We start from the raw sequence: 15,595 nt of genomic DNA on the forward strand, positions 1-15,595 counted from the left end.
GTGTGTGTGTACACACATATACAGTAGCTTGCAAAATTATTCATACCCCTTGAACTTTTCCACATTTTGTCACGTTGCAACCACAAACATAAATGTATTTCATTGGGATTTTATGTGATAGACCAACACAAAGTGGCGCATAATTGTGAAGTGGAAGGAAAATGATACATGGTTTTCAAATTTTTTTACAAATAAAAAACTGAAAAGTGTGGCGTGCAAAAGTATTCAGCCCCCTTTACTCTGATACCCCTAAATAAAATCCAGTGCAACCAATTGCCTTCAGAAGTCACCTAATTAGTAAATAGAGTCCACTCGTGTGTAATCTAATCTCAGTATAAATACAGCTGTTCTGTGAAGGCCTCAGAGGTTTGTTAGAGAACATTAGTGAACAAACAGCATCATGAAGCCCAAGGAACACACCAGACAGGTCAGGGATAAAGTTGTGGAGAAGTTTAAAGCAGGGTTAGGTTATAAAAAAATATCCCAAGCTTTGACCATCTCACGGAGCACTGTTCAATCCATCATCCGAAAATGGAAAGAGTATGGCACAACTGCAAACCTACCAAGACATGGCCGTCCACCTAAACTGACAGGCCAGGCAAGGAGAGCATTGATCAGAGAAGCAGCCAAGAAGCACATGGTAACTCTGGAGGAGCTGCAGAGATCCACAGCTCAGGTGGGAGAATCTGTCCACAGGACAACTATTAGTCGTGCACTCCACAAATCGGGCCTTTATGGAAGAGTGGCAAGAAGAAAGCCATTGTTGAAAAAAAGCCATAAGAAGTCCCGTTTGCAGTTTGCCACAAGCCATGTGGGGGACACAGCAAACATGTGGAGGAAGGTGCTCTGGTCAGATGAGACCAAAATTGAAGTTTTTGGCCTAAATGCAAAACGCTATGTGTGGCGGAAAACTAACACTGCACATCACCCTGAACACACCATCCCCACTGTGAAACATGGTGGTGGCAGCATCATGCTGTGGGGATGCTTTTCTTCAGCAGGGACAGGGAAGCTGGTCAGAGTTGATGGGAAGATGGATGGAGCCAAATACAGGGCAATCTTGGAAGAAAGCCTGTTAGAGTCTGCAATAGACTAGAGACTGGGGCGGAGGTTCACCTTCCAGCAGGACAACGACCCTAAACATACAGCCAGAGCTACAATGGAATGGTTTAGATCAAAGCATATTCATGTGTTAGAATGGCCCAGTCAAAGTCCAGACCTAAAATCCAATTGAGAATATCTGGCAAGACTTGAAAATTGCTGTTCACAGACGCTCTCCATCCAATCTGACTGAGCTTGAGCTATTTTGCAAAGAAGAATGGGCAAAAATTTCAGTCTCTAGATGTGCAAAGCTGGTAGAGACATACCCCAAAATACTTGCAGCTGTAATTGCAGCGAAAGGTGGTTCTACAAAGTATTGACTCAGGGGGGCTGAATACTTTTGCACGCCACACTTTTCAGTTTTTTATTTGTAAAAAAATTTGAAAACCATGTATCATTTTCCTTCCACTTCACAATTATGCACCACTTTGTGTTGGTCTATCACATAAAATCCCAATAAAATACATTTACGTTTGTGGTTGTAACGTGACAAAATGTGGAAAAGTTCAAGGGGTATGAATACTTTTGCAAGCCACTGTATATGTATATACATACACACACACACACACACACATATATATATATAAAATATGAGAATGCAAATATTTCATCAGCTTAGAGAAGATATCTGGCAGTCCATTCAGTGTGTTTGTTGCTGTTCAAGATCCAGCCTGACACCTGGGTCAAAGTCTCTGCTCTGTTTTTCTCGCACTGCTGTGTTGTCCAAAGACAGTGTGCAATAGAAAGACCAAGGCACTTTGATGCTGCAGCCCTGACTGTTCCCCTTACAGCAAAGACTCTCTCCCCCCCCCCTGCTCTCCCCCTTGCCCGCCCCCCCAGCCCCCACCCACCCTCCCCCCAACCTCAGCCAGCCTCCCCCCACCCCACCCCCCCCCCCCCATCATCCCCCCATGCCACCCCCCCACTCTCTCCCCCCCCCTACCCCCCTCCTCACCCTCACCCTCCACCCCCCCCCCCCCCACTTCTCCCTCCCTCTCCCCCAAACAGCAGAATCTCATCAAATTCCACAAATAGAGAGACAGATTTCTGGCTGCATCTTAACAAATGAATCAGAGCGACGGGGCTGATTGTTGTATTAAAGTGCGATGTATGAAGGCTTCCTGATTGAACACAGATTCAATTTCAGAAGGTTCTTATCTCCTTGAGCGCTCCAGAGTTTACATCAATTTACAATGTTATTTAGCTCTGATAGTGCATGCAATTGCCCAGAACGTACATCTCCATCAGTGGGATTTACACATCTTATGCACTCACACAAGCATTATTCACGTTCAAGTAAGTAATCTTCAATATCCCATGTTTTAGTTTTGCTGTTTAATTATAGAACACGCAATTATCCCACTCTCTGGTAGCTGTTAATGTCATTCGCTACATAAATACAGAGAAGGTACAACAACATTTATCCTAGGAGGAGTCATTCCATCATTAAGTATTTTCAGTATTTGAGGTCGGCACGGTGGCGCAGCGGTAGAGTTGCTGCCTAAAGGGGCTGTCCCACTGCGGCGACCTAATTGGCGAGTTTAGAAGAGTTTAGGAGAGTTTGAAAAAAAATGTCATGTTGAAGACCTCCTTCGACTATGTTGAAGACTAGCTTCAACTAGCCTCGGGAAAATTGGACACCGAATAGTGGAGAGTGAAGACGACCTCCTTCCACCTCCCTTCGACTACGATGAAGACTATCTACGACTACCTTCGATTACCTTTGACTACCCTTGATTACCTACGACTAACATGCCGACCTACTACGACCAACTACGACTAAACCTACGAGTAAAAAAAGTATCGATTTTTTCCATGGCGACCTTTTATTTTACTCGCGGGCATTTTTCAACATGTTGAAAAATACGCCGCGACCTAGCTGAGGCCTCGAGTACGCGGGGGCTACTCTCGAGCAGGAAGGAGAGTTACAAAGACCTCCTAGGACCTCGTGTCGACCATGCTGCGAGTATGAGTCGAGGGCAAACTCGTCTGAACTCGCGGATTAGGTCGCCGCAGTGGGACAGCCCCTTTACAGCACCAGGGACTCGGGTTCGATACCCGACTACGGGCGCTGTCTGTACGGAGTTTGTACGTTCTGCCCGTGGGTTTTCTCCGGGTGCTCCGGTTTCCTCCCACATTCCAAAGACGTACAGGTTTATAAGCTAATTGTCTTCGGTAAAAATTGTAAATTATCCCGAGTGCGTGTTGGATAGTGCTAGTGTGCGGTGGTTGGAGCGGACTCGGTAGGCCGAAGGGCCTGTTTTTCCGCTCTGTACCTCTAAACTAAACCAAACTAAATCTCTGACTGAAAATCGTCAATAAAACCTTGACCAGATTTTACTTCCAGGCTGACAAAATCTTTCATAATTTTATTTTTAATGTCGTTCATCTCTGGTCATCTTTGTTCCCCGTGATAGCATTACAACCCGCAGAATAACAAGCCTCCTCAATGAATGACTTCCATTTTGCAGGGATAAAGTGTCAGACTTTCACCACAGTGTTCAGTGGGGATTAAGCCACCACTGACCCTGCATTCCAGGGCGAGAATCATTCATCTACTGACCACCCAGACGGCACCACCTCTCTTCATCCCCACACTCCCACCACCACGTATCAGGCTACACCACAGACAATGGTCTCCCACGGAGCAGACCAAGACATATCCCTTGAATTGACAGCCATTTGTGCGCTCATTAAATTGAGCGGTCGTACTTTGCATTCCTAATCCGTGATGGACCATCTAGTGTCTTAGTTTAAAAAAAAAAAGAAAATAGGTGCAGGAGTAGGCCATTTGGCCCTTCGAGCCAGCACCGCCATTCAATATGATCATGGCTGATCATCCACAATTAATTCCTGCTTTCTCCCCATATCCCTTGATTCCGTTAGCCCTAAGAGCTAAATCTTTAAAGGGCCTGTCCCACTTTGGCGCTATTTGTGCGTCATTTACGCGACAGGCCGGTAGTGACCGAAGCGCGAAAATCGCCTAGCAGTACGACAGTCGCGCGCCAAGTGCCCCTGAGGGCCCTGCCCCCTTTGGGAGCCATTTGTGATGTGGTTCGTACCAAGTCCGATCTCCGTGGCAAGGATTTTCCCAGTGAAAATCAAAGATACTATGGATGAAAATGTTTCAAAACTCGGCGCGCTTTATACCCGGGTGGTCACGTGGCGCGACGCTCAAATGACGCACAAATGGCGCGCCGAGGGTGAACGGGTGGCGCATGGTAACGGACGTTGACGCACGGTGATGCATAATAAATTAGCATAGGCAACGATCGTGTCACCGTGCTTAATCACGCGCTGCACGTACGCCGTCAGTCCATTAGCGTACGCCATCAGTACGCAGCATGCGCAAGGGATGCGTCACCCAGGTGCCGCGCGAGGATTTTGAGCCTCACAAAATCCTGGGGCACCGCGCGTTACCGCGCATCACTGCATACGCCACCACGCCTCCCCACGCGGCAACTAATTTGTAGGATGTCGCGTAAATGGCGCCAAGTGGGACAGGCCCTTAACTCTTCCTTGAAAACATCTAGTGAATTGACTTCCACTGCCTCCTGTGGCAGTGAATTCCACAGATTCACAACTCTGGGTGAAAAGGATTTTCCTCATCTCGGTCCTAAATGGCCTACCCCTTATTCTAAAACTGTGACCCCTGGTTCTGGACTTCCCCCAACAACGGGAACATTTTTCCTGCATCTAGCGTGTCAAATCCCTTAATAATCTTATATGTTTCTATAAGATCCCCTCACATCCTTCTAAATTTAGTGAATATATATGCCCAGTTAATCTAGTTTAGTTCTGGTTTAGTTATATAGCCGTTTAGAACTACTAGCTACCTTGATCGGACTTTGCTGGCTTTACCTTGCACTAAACGTTATTCCCTTGTCAGGTATCTGTACACTGTAAATGGCTCAATTGTAATCATACACTGTCGTCCTGCTGGCAGGATAGCACGCAACAAAAGCTTTTCACCGTACCTCGGTACACGTGACAATAAACTTCGTGGAAACGGGCCCTTCGGCCCACTGAGCCTGCGCCGAACATCGATCCCCGCACACTGGTTCCATCCTACACACCAGGGGCGTTTCACAGTAGCTTATTAACCTACAAACCTGCACGTCTTTGAAGTGCGGGAGGAAACCGGAGCGCCCGGAGAAAACCAACGCGGTCACAGAGAGAACGTGCAAACTCTGCATAGGCAGCACCCGAGGTCAGGATCGAACCCGGGTCTCTGGTGCTGTAAAGCAGCGACTCTACCGCTGCGCCACCGTGCTACAAAGAGACGCCTTTTAACCGCTCTCGACGTCCTGCTGTCCTAAATATTCCGTAATGTTCCGTAATGTCGTATCTGCTTTAAATTGACAAAACATCTCGGGTTCAAGCTATTAATGCTTTTAATTGCCCGACTGCATTACATCTTCACACACCGGGAGTTCTGGCAATTTGATCAGCAGCCTCTGAGGACAGGCCATTCACACATCAAGTCCCCCATCTCATTGACCTCTTTGGGAGCTTCACCATCGGGACACTCGACAATAGTAACAACAGAAGAACAGTGAACAACCTCCAGTCCAATATCAGGCGGCAGCGGTAGAGTTGCTGCCTCACGGCGCCAGAGTTCGATCCTGACCTCGGGTGCTGTCTGTATGGAGTTTGTACGATCCCCCCCCCCCCCCCGTGACCTGCGTGGGTTTTCTCCGGGTGCCCCGGTTTCCTCCCACACTCCAAAGACGTACAGGTTTGGAGCTTAATAAGCCTAATTTGAGGAAGGACATTCTTGCTATTGAGGGAGTGCAGCCTAGGTTTACAAGGTTAATTCCCGGGATGGCGGGACTGTCATATGCTGAGAGAATGGAGCAGCTGGGCTTATACACTCTGGAGTTTAGAAGGATGAGAGGATATCTCATTGAAACATATAAAATTGTTAAGGGCTTGGACACACTAGAGGCAGGAAACATGTTCCCGATGTTGGGGGAGTCCAGAACCAGGGGCCACAGTTTAAGAATAAGGGGTAAGCCATTTAGAACGGAGACGAGGAAACATTTTTTTCTCACAGAGAGTGGTGAGTCTGTAGAATTCTCTGCCTCAGAGGGTGGTGGAGGCCGGTTCTCTGGATGCTTTCAAGAGAGAGCTAGATAGGGCTCTTAAAAAAAAGAGTCAGGGGATATGGGGAGAAGGCAGGAACGGGGTACTGATTGGGGATGATCAGCCATGATCACATTGAATGGCGGTGCTGGCTCAAAGGGCCGAATGGCCTCCTCCTGCACCTATTGTCTATTGTCTATTGTCTCCGTCTCTGATACGATGCGATGCGATAGAACTTTATTTATCCCAGGAGGGAAATTGACCTGGGATTTTTAAAAAACACACAAAATACATGAAAGATGAAATTAAACTGACGAGTGGAAAGGCTTGAGGGATGTGCAAAGATTGGGTTGGGGGGGTGGGGGGGTGAGGGGGGGGGATCAGTCTCAGTCTCAGTCTACCCCACGACAGAAGGGGGAGGAGTTGTACAGTTTGCTAGCCACAGGGAAGAAGGATCTCCTGTGGCGTTCTGTCCTACATCGGAGTGGAAAGATGAGCTGTGGTGATCCATGCCACCATCTCGGCTTTGCAAGCAATAACAGGCCATAAAATATAAAGATGGTTTTCATGTCCTCAATAGACCGAGATAATTGATCAGCACCGCACAAAGAGTTTTCCGTTGGATTAATTCCATATTTCACGTTTGTTATGTTTTTCAAAACTGACATTTGCAGACTACGATGTCTCTCCAGCGATCTTCAATCTTCGCTGAACTACTAAGCCAGGGGAGTCGTTTGAACTAGAATGGGCCTGTGGAAGTTCTGAAGTAGCAGACAAAAAAAATTTAGCTTAGATGAGAATAAAGAATTGATACTGAAGTCCAGCCAGAGTATTAGACTTTAGACCATAGAGATACAGGCCCTTCGGCCCACCGAGTCCGTGCCGACCAGCGATCACCTCGTGCACTAACACTATCCTACACACACACTAGCGACAATTTTTTTTAACCAAAGCAAATTAACCTACAAACCTGTACGTACGTCTTTGGATTGTGGGAGGAAACCGAAGGATTCGGGGGAAAAATTCACGCAGGTCATGGGAAGAACATACAGCACAGACTCCATGCAGACAGGCCCTTCGACCCATAGAGTCCGCGCCGACCAGCGATCCCCGCAACACTAACGCCATCCAACACAGACGAGGGACAATTTATGCATACCAAAGCCAATTAACCGACAAACCTGTACGCCTTTGGATTGTTGGGGGAATCCGAAGATCTCGGAGAAAACCCACGCAGGTCACGGGGAGAACGTACAAACTCCGTACAGACAGCGCCCGTAGTCAGGATGGAACCCGGGTCTCTGGCGCTGTGAGGCAGCAACTCTACCGCTGTGCCACCATGCTACCCCTTAGTATTAAAGAAATAGATTTGATCGCTGCTGCTGCTAATGTTTGACGGCACTGGGCCTCTACTCGCTGGAGTTTAGAAGGTTGAGGGGGGACCTCATTGAAACTTACAGAATAATGAAAGGCATCGATAGAGTGGATGTGGAAAGGATGTTTCCACTGGTGGGAGAGTCTAGGACCAGAGGTCACAGCCTCAGAATTAAAGGCCGCTCTTTTAGAAAGGAGGTGAGGAGGAACTTCTTTAGTCAGAGGGTAGTTAATCTGTGGAACTCATTGCCACAGAGGGCTGTGGAGGCCAGGTCAGTGGATATTTTTAAGGCAGAGAGAGACAAATTCTTGATTAGAACGGGTGTCAAGGGTTATGGGGAGAAGGCAGGAAATTGGGATTAGGAGAGCCATGATTGAATGGCAGAGTAGACCCGATGGGCTGAATGGCCTAATTCTACTCCAATAACCTGTGAACTCATGAACTTGTAACATGGTTTCCTTATGAATACCCCTCACACTTGTATATGTTTCAAGAACACCAACTAACACATGACACAGCTGGTAGAGCTGTTACCTTACAACGTCAGAGACCTGGGTTCGATCCTGACCTTGGGCGATGTCTGTGTGGAGTTTGCAAGTTCTCCAAAACTACCATCCATTACAACCGCTCCACTCGTTTAAATCTTTATTTAAAACAGCAGCATTTCTTAAACTAACTAACTATGCTATCAGGCAACTGAACCGTCCTCTCACCAACTTGAGAGCAGTCCTGACCTCCCATTAGGGTTGCCAACTGTCCCGTATTAGCCGGGACATCCCGTATATTGGGCTAAATTGGTTTGTCCCGTACGGGACCGCCCTTGTCCCGTATACGACCGCTACTACTCGGGTCGAGGGGACTGTCGGGTCGGAGCGCCACGTCCGGCCCCGCCTCGCCCGTCCCGACGTAGTGCAGCCCATGGAGTGCAGCAGCAGCAGCAGCAGCAGCAGCGCCTCGCCCGTGGCCCCGTCGGTCGGCAGCCCGGCCAGCTGTCCGACCTTCGCTTACCGCCGACACCACTTCTCATGGCCGATCATCGGTTCACGAGTTGGATGGGGCGCCGGACTTTGCGCCCGACGTCGCGCGGCCCGGGCCAAAACTCCTCAGCTGGCCCGCCGGCTGGGCTTTGTGTGCGGTCCCGCACCCGGGCCAACTCATCGTTCACCCAGCCACGGCTGAGTCGGTCAATGAATTGCCGTCTGGAATTTGTCCCTCATTTTTACCTTTTGTCCCTTATTTGGGAGTGAGAAAGTTGGCAACCCTACCTCCCATCTCTCTCATTGGAGACCTTAGAACAGTCATTATTCAATCTTTACTGGACTTTATCTTGCACCAAACATTATTCCCTTTATCCTACATCTGTACACTGTGGACGGCTTGATTGTAATCATGTACTGTTCAGCTCAGTTTATTATATTGTCACATGTACCGAGGTACAGTGAAAAGCATTTGTTGCATGCCAACCAGTCAGCAGAAAGACAATACATGATTACAATCGAGCCATTTAGAGTGTATAGATACATGATGAGGGAATAACGTTTAGTGCAAGGTAAAGCCAGTAAAGTCCGATCAAAGATAGTCCGAGGGTCATCAATAGACAATAGGTCTATTGGGAAAAAGAAAGGAAGAGGCGGAGGCACTAGGCTTGTGGGAGAGCTGCAACTGGAGGGAGAAAGCAAGGACTACCTGAAATTGGAGGTCAATGTTCAAACCCCTAGGGTGTAAACTGCCCAAGCAAAATATGAGGTGCTGATCCTCCAATTTGCGATGGGACTCACTCTGGCCATGGAGGAGGCCCAGGACAGAAAGGTCGGATTCGGAATGGGAGGGGGAGTTGAAGTGCTGAGCCACCAGGAGATCAGGTTGGGTATTGCGAATTGAGGATAGTCCGAGGGTCACTGAGGAGGTAGATAGTAGTTCAGCACTGCCCCGCCCCCGCCCCCGCCCCCACCCCCGCCCCCGCCCCCGCCCCCGCCCCCGCCCCCGCCCACGTCAGTCTTTCCGCTGACTGGAGAATGTGTAACAAAAAGCTTTTCACTATACCTCGATACACATGACAACAATTAACTAAATGGAACTAAAATAACTAAACTAACGTGGCTAAGACTAAAGAGCAATGGGTTAAAGTAAGGAGTGGGAGCTTTCGAGGGAATCAGAAGAAGGATCTTTTTACCCTGAAGATGAGTGAAATCTGGAAAGTGCTGCTTGAGGAGATAGAAACATGAAGGTACCGGCCCACATTTAAGATGGATCGGACTGAGAATTCTCAATGTCCAAGACAAGTTTGCCTTCACGACCAAGTGATTGTCAGTGGGATTTGCATAGATTGGTAATTGATGCTAGCATGTACGGGTGGGCTGAATGGCCTGTGTCTGTGGTGAGGGGAGCAACGAGTCCATGAGACCAACTCCTCTCTTCCAGCTGTCTGTCCCTGGGATTTGGTCAGAGAAGTTGAGTAGACTTCAGGAACAACAAATAGAGACGGTGGGGGTGGGGGGGGGGGGGGGGGTCACAGCGGTAGAGTTGCTGCCTCACAGCGCCGGAGACCCGGATTCCATCCCGACAACCGGTGCCGTCTGTACAGAGTTTGTACGTGGAGGTATTGTACGTTCTCCCCGTGACCTGCGTGGGTTTTCTCAGGGTGCTCAAGGTTTCCTCCCACAGTCCAAAGACATGCAGGCTTGTAGGCGAATTGGCTTGGTAAATCAACCTACAAACCTGTACGTCTTTGGAGTCTTTAGAGTAGAGTCGATGGGCTGAATGGCCTAATTCTGCTCCTTATCGCTTATGAAACTGGAGAAAACCCATGCAATACAATACAATACAATACAATCAGTTTCATTCGTCACATTGCACATAAAGTGCAAGTGAAATGAATTTGTCACGGGGAGAACGTACAAACTCCGTACGGACAGCACCCGTAGTCGGGATGGAACCCGGGTCTCTGGAGTAAGCTGCACTGTACACTATGCCACTCAGCTATGACTGGTGCTGCCATTGACTTAGTTTAGTTTAGAGATACAGCGGAAACAGGCCCTTCGGCCCAGCGAGTCCACGCCGACCAGCAGACTAACACTATCCTACACACACGAGCGACAATTTACACATACACCAAGCCAATTAACCTACGCATACCCGTACGCCTTTGGATTGTTGGAGGAAACCGAAGTTCTCTGGGTAAACCCACGCAGGTCACGGGGAGAACGTACAGACTCCATGCAGACAGCGCCCGTAGTCGGGATCGAACCCTTGGTCTCTGGCGCTGCGAGGCAGCAACTGCACAACTGCGTTTGGATTTAGTATAACCCAATCAAATGGGAATCAGTGCACGTGGACAACCTCATAACGCTGTTGACATGTGGGGTTTTTTTCCCTCTTCTCCAGCTTCAGCAAAGCACTTGGGACATTTTCCAACATTAACATTCCCTACACGGGCTGGCGTTTGTTGTTCAGAAACAGATGTTTGAATACTAGTTTTAATTAACAACCCATTAGTATTCAACATTTGAAAGGGATGTTACTGTGTGAGGGATTGACTTTAATCATTTTTTTTTTAATCATCAGTGTTTGGAATATGTATTTGATGAGGGTGTTCCATTATCCGCATGCAAACCACAATTGTTCCCCACATCTTACAGTGACAATTATTAATGCACAAGAAAGTCAAATATCTGTGGGCTCCATTCCCACCTACACAGAAAATTAAATTCAAAGCATTGATTTATTATTTATGTTTAAAGAGATGGGAATACTGTGCAAACGTTTTCTCTCAACACACCTTTCTCTCCATTGTCAGATGTAAGATTTTGAAAGTAACAACTCATTTTCCATATTTTAAAAGTTCAGTGAGGTGCAGCGGGTAGAGCTGGTGCCTCACGGCGCCAGAGACCCGGGTTCGATCCCCACCACGGGTGCTGCCCGCACGGAGTTTGTAAGTTCTCCCCGTGACCTGCGTGGGTTTTTTGGCCTGCATCATCGAGGACCCCACACCATCCTCGCCACTCTCTCATCACCCCGCTGCCTTCAGGTAGAAGGTACAGGAGCCTGAAATCTGCAACATCCAGGTTCAGGAATAGACAATAGACAGTAGGTGCAGGAGTAGGCCATTCGGCCCCTCGAGCCAGCACCGCCATTCAATGTGATCATGGTTGATCATCCACAATCAGTACCCCATTCCTGCCTTCTCCCCATATCCCCTGACTCCGCTATTTTTAAGAGCCCTGTCTAGCTCTCTCTTGAAAGCATCCAGAGAACCCGCCTCCACCGCCCTCTGAGGCAGAGAATTCCACAGACTCACCACTCTCTGTGAGAAAAAGTGTTTCCTCGTCTCTGTTCTAAATGGCTTACCCCTTATTCTTAAACTGAGGCCCCTGGTTCTGGTTCTGAAATAACTTCTTCCCACAGCTATCAGCCATTAAACTCAACTCAAACAAAACTGACCATTAATAGCCCATTGCACTCTATCTGTTTATTTATGTGTATATATATATAATATATATATATATATATATATATCTATATATAATATATATATACACTATATATATATATATATATATATATATATATATATATACACACTATATATATATATATATACTTATGCTTACAATATTCTGTTGTGCTGAAGCAAAGCAAGAATTTCATTGTCCTATCTGGGACACATGACAATAAATTCTCTTGAATCTTTTCCCCACTTGCCCCGGATTCCTCCCACACTCCAAACACGCGCAGGTTTGTAGGTTAATTGGCTTTGGAACAATTGTAAATTGTGCCTGGAGGTGTGTAGGATGGTGTTGATGTGCAGGGATCGCTGGTCGACACGGACTCGGTGGGCCAAAGGGCCTGTTGTCACGCTGTATCTCTAAACTAAACTAAACTTAAACCATCAGAAACAAAAAAAGCTGATGCAATTCTGGAGGAAAGGAATAGGTGAATTTTCGGGTCTGAAGAAAGATCTCGACCTGAAACATCTCTTATTCCTTTTTGTCCAGAGATGCTGCCTGTCCCGCTGAGTTGCTCCACCATTTTGTGTCTATCTCCTGTTTAAACCAGCATCTGCAGTTCCTTCCGACACGCATATTGGATTGGGTAACCTGGATGTGGTGGGTTCCTCTAAGAAATGCATAGCTCTTGGCGTGCTGGACAGTCCGTCAAATTCGCAGTATCAATGTTACGTTCACAATGAGCGAAAGTGCAAACTCCACGCATCGAGACCGTGCCCTAGGTCAGGATCGAACCGGGGTCGCCAGCCTTGTGATCGCTGGTCAGATCAGTTCAGTTTAGTTTATTGTCACGTGTACCGAGGTACAGTGAAAAGCTTTTGTTGCGTGCTATCCTGTCAGCACAAAGACAATACATGATTAGAAATCGAGCCATTTCCAGTGATACAGATACACGATAAGGGAATAACGTTTAGTGCAAGGTAAAGCCAGTAAAGTCCGATCAAAGATAGTCCGAGGGTCATCAATAGACAATAGACAATAGGTGCAGGAGTAGACCATTCGGCCCTTTGAGCCAGCACAGCCATTCAATATGATCATGGCTGATCATCAAAAACGTTTTCACCCAGAGGGTTGTGAATCTGTGGAATTCTCTGCCTCAGAAGGCAATGGAGGCCGGTTCTCTGGATGCTTTCAAGAGAGAGTTAGATAGAGCTCTTAAAGATAGCGGAGTCAAGGGATATGGGGAGAAGGCAGGATTGTGGATGATCAGCCATGATCACAGTGATTGCCGGTGCTGGCTCGAAGGGCCGAATAGACAATACTCCTGCACCTATTGTCTGTGTATGTATAATTAGCTTGTCCACAGTCACTATATCTAGACTGGCACTGTGAAACAGCGTCACGGCAACATTAATAAGATCCAAACCTCAGCTTTCAGGATTATAGTTTGCTGACAATAAAAATTGATAGTGTGTGGAACCGCTGTTTAGAAAAGGCAAGTTGTACTCGAACACACGATGTTTTTATTGGATCTGTGAACTGAAGATTATAGCATCCAATAAATTACCAAAGACAATGAAACTCCAAGATGGTACATAAATTAGATTTGAAAAAGCAGACAGTGGGGGAGCTGACATTGCTGGGAAATCAGAAATAGCTGGTGAGAAGAACCTTTCAATTATTTTTGTAAAGTCCAAGAAACTTTGTCTGACACAGGAATCCCTTTTAGGGGAGACTGAGCAAACACAGAAACTGTCTCTGCCTCCCCCAGCTAATCTCTCCTTTGAAGGAGAGAGATTTATTCAGATGTTTTCAACCCGTTAGAGATGGCTCTTACGAGAGAAAAAAAGTTCTTAAATTCACAGAGAGTCAAGTTCACGTGTTATAGGAGGGGAATTAGGCCATTCGGCCCACCGAGTCCACTCCACCATTCAATCATGGCTGATCGCTTCCTCCTAATCTAATTTTCCTGCCTTCTCCCCATAACCCTTGACACCCGTTCTAATCAAGAATTTCTCCATCTCTGCCTTAAACATATCCACTGACTTGGCCTCCACAGCCCTTTGGGGCAACGAGTTCCACAGATAAACTACCCTCTGACTAAAGAAGTTCCTCCTCAGCCTCCTTTCTAAAAGAGCGCCCTTTAATTCTGAGGCTGTGACCTCTGGTCCTAGACTCTCCCACCAGTGGAAACATCCTTCCCACATCCACTCTATCTATGCCTTTCATTATTCTGTACGTTTCAAAGAGTTATCGAGTCATTCAGCACGGAATCAGGTCCTTCAGCCCAACTTGCCCTTGCTGACCAAGATGCCCCATCGATACTAGCTCCACCTGCCTGCGATTGGCCCAGATACCTATAAACCTTTCCTGTCCGAATGTCATTTAAATGTTATAGAACCTGCCTCCGGCACCTCACTTCATATACCCACCGGCCACTGCATGAATAAATTGCCCCTCAGGTTCCTACTAAATCTTATCCCTCTCACCTTAAACCTATGCCCACATTTGCCACATATTGCTATAAACCTTTATTTTAACTTAGTTTCGTCCAGAGATATGGTGCGGAAACAGGCCCTTTGTCCCATCAGGTCCGCTCTGACCAGTGATCACCCCGCACACTAGCTCTATCCTACACACTAGAGACAATTTACAATTTACAAGCCTGCACGTCTTTGGAGTGTGGGAGGAAACTGGAGCACCCGGGGAAAACCCACACGGTCACGGGGAGAACGTACGAACTCCGTACAGACAGCACCCGTAGTCAGGATCGAACTCGGGTCTCTGGCGCTGTAAGGCAGCAACTCTACCGCTGTGCCACCCTAAATCCCACGAAACCTTGATGAACTTTTATGTAGTTGTGTGTCTTCATTTCGTATGGCTGTATGGTATTTCGCACATCACTTTTCGTTAATTGGAACATGTGACAATAAAAAGCCTTTGAAACCTTTAACTTTCTCCTAAAAACATCCAGTGAAAAGACAATAATAATAATAATAATAATAAATTTTATTTAATGGGCGCCTTTCAGACATCTCAAGGACACCTTACATAGTAATCGGAATAAAAACATATAATCGGAATATAACAAGTAATAAAGACATCACAGAGACACAAATTAAAAACAGAATTCAATCCAAAAACAGAAAATCAAAAACACAGTGTGAAGAGAGAGCAGCGGCAGCCAAAGCGCGCCAGCGTCCACTCTCCCTCCATCTTGGACACAGACCTACAGGACTACAATTAGACAAAAAAAATCATCCCCCCACAGTGGGTAGCACTGTGGAGGAAGGCACAATGTCCAGTCCCCACCCCATGTTCACCCCAAAGTCAGGCCTATTGAGGCCACCGCAATTGCCTCTGCGGAGGCCCGATGTCCCTGGCCGTTCTCACCGGATGGTCTTGCCCCGGCGTCGGGAGAGTCCTTTCGGCGGCTGGGCCACCTGGAACGGCCGCTTCCCGGTTGGAGCCCGCGGCTGCCGAAGCCGACAAGGCCGCGCCGGTTTGGAGCTCCCAGGCTCCCGATGATAAAGTCGGCGCCGCCACTCCGCACTGCCGCCTCTCCGCACTGCCGCCTCTCCGCTCCGCA

Source organism: Amblyraja radiata, chromosome 4 (assembly GCF_010909765.2).
Source record: "Amblyraja radiata isolate CabotCenter1 chromosome 4, sAmbRad1.1.pri, whole genome shotgun sequence".
Taxonomy (NCBI): Eukaryota; Metazoa; Chordata; class Chondrichthyes; order Rajiformes; family Rajidae; genus Amblyraja; species Amblyraja radiata.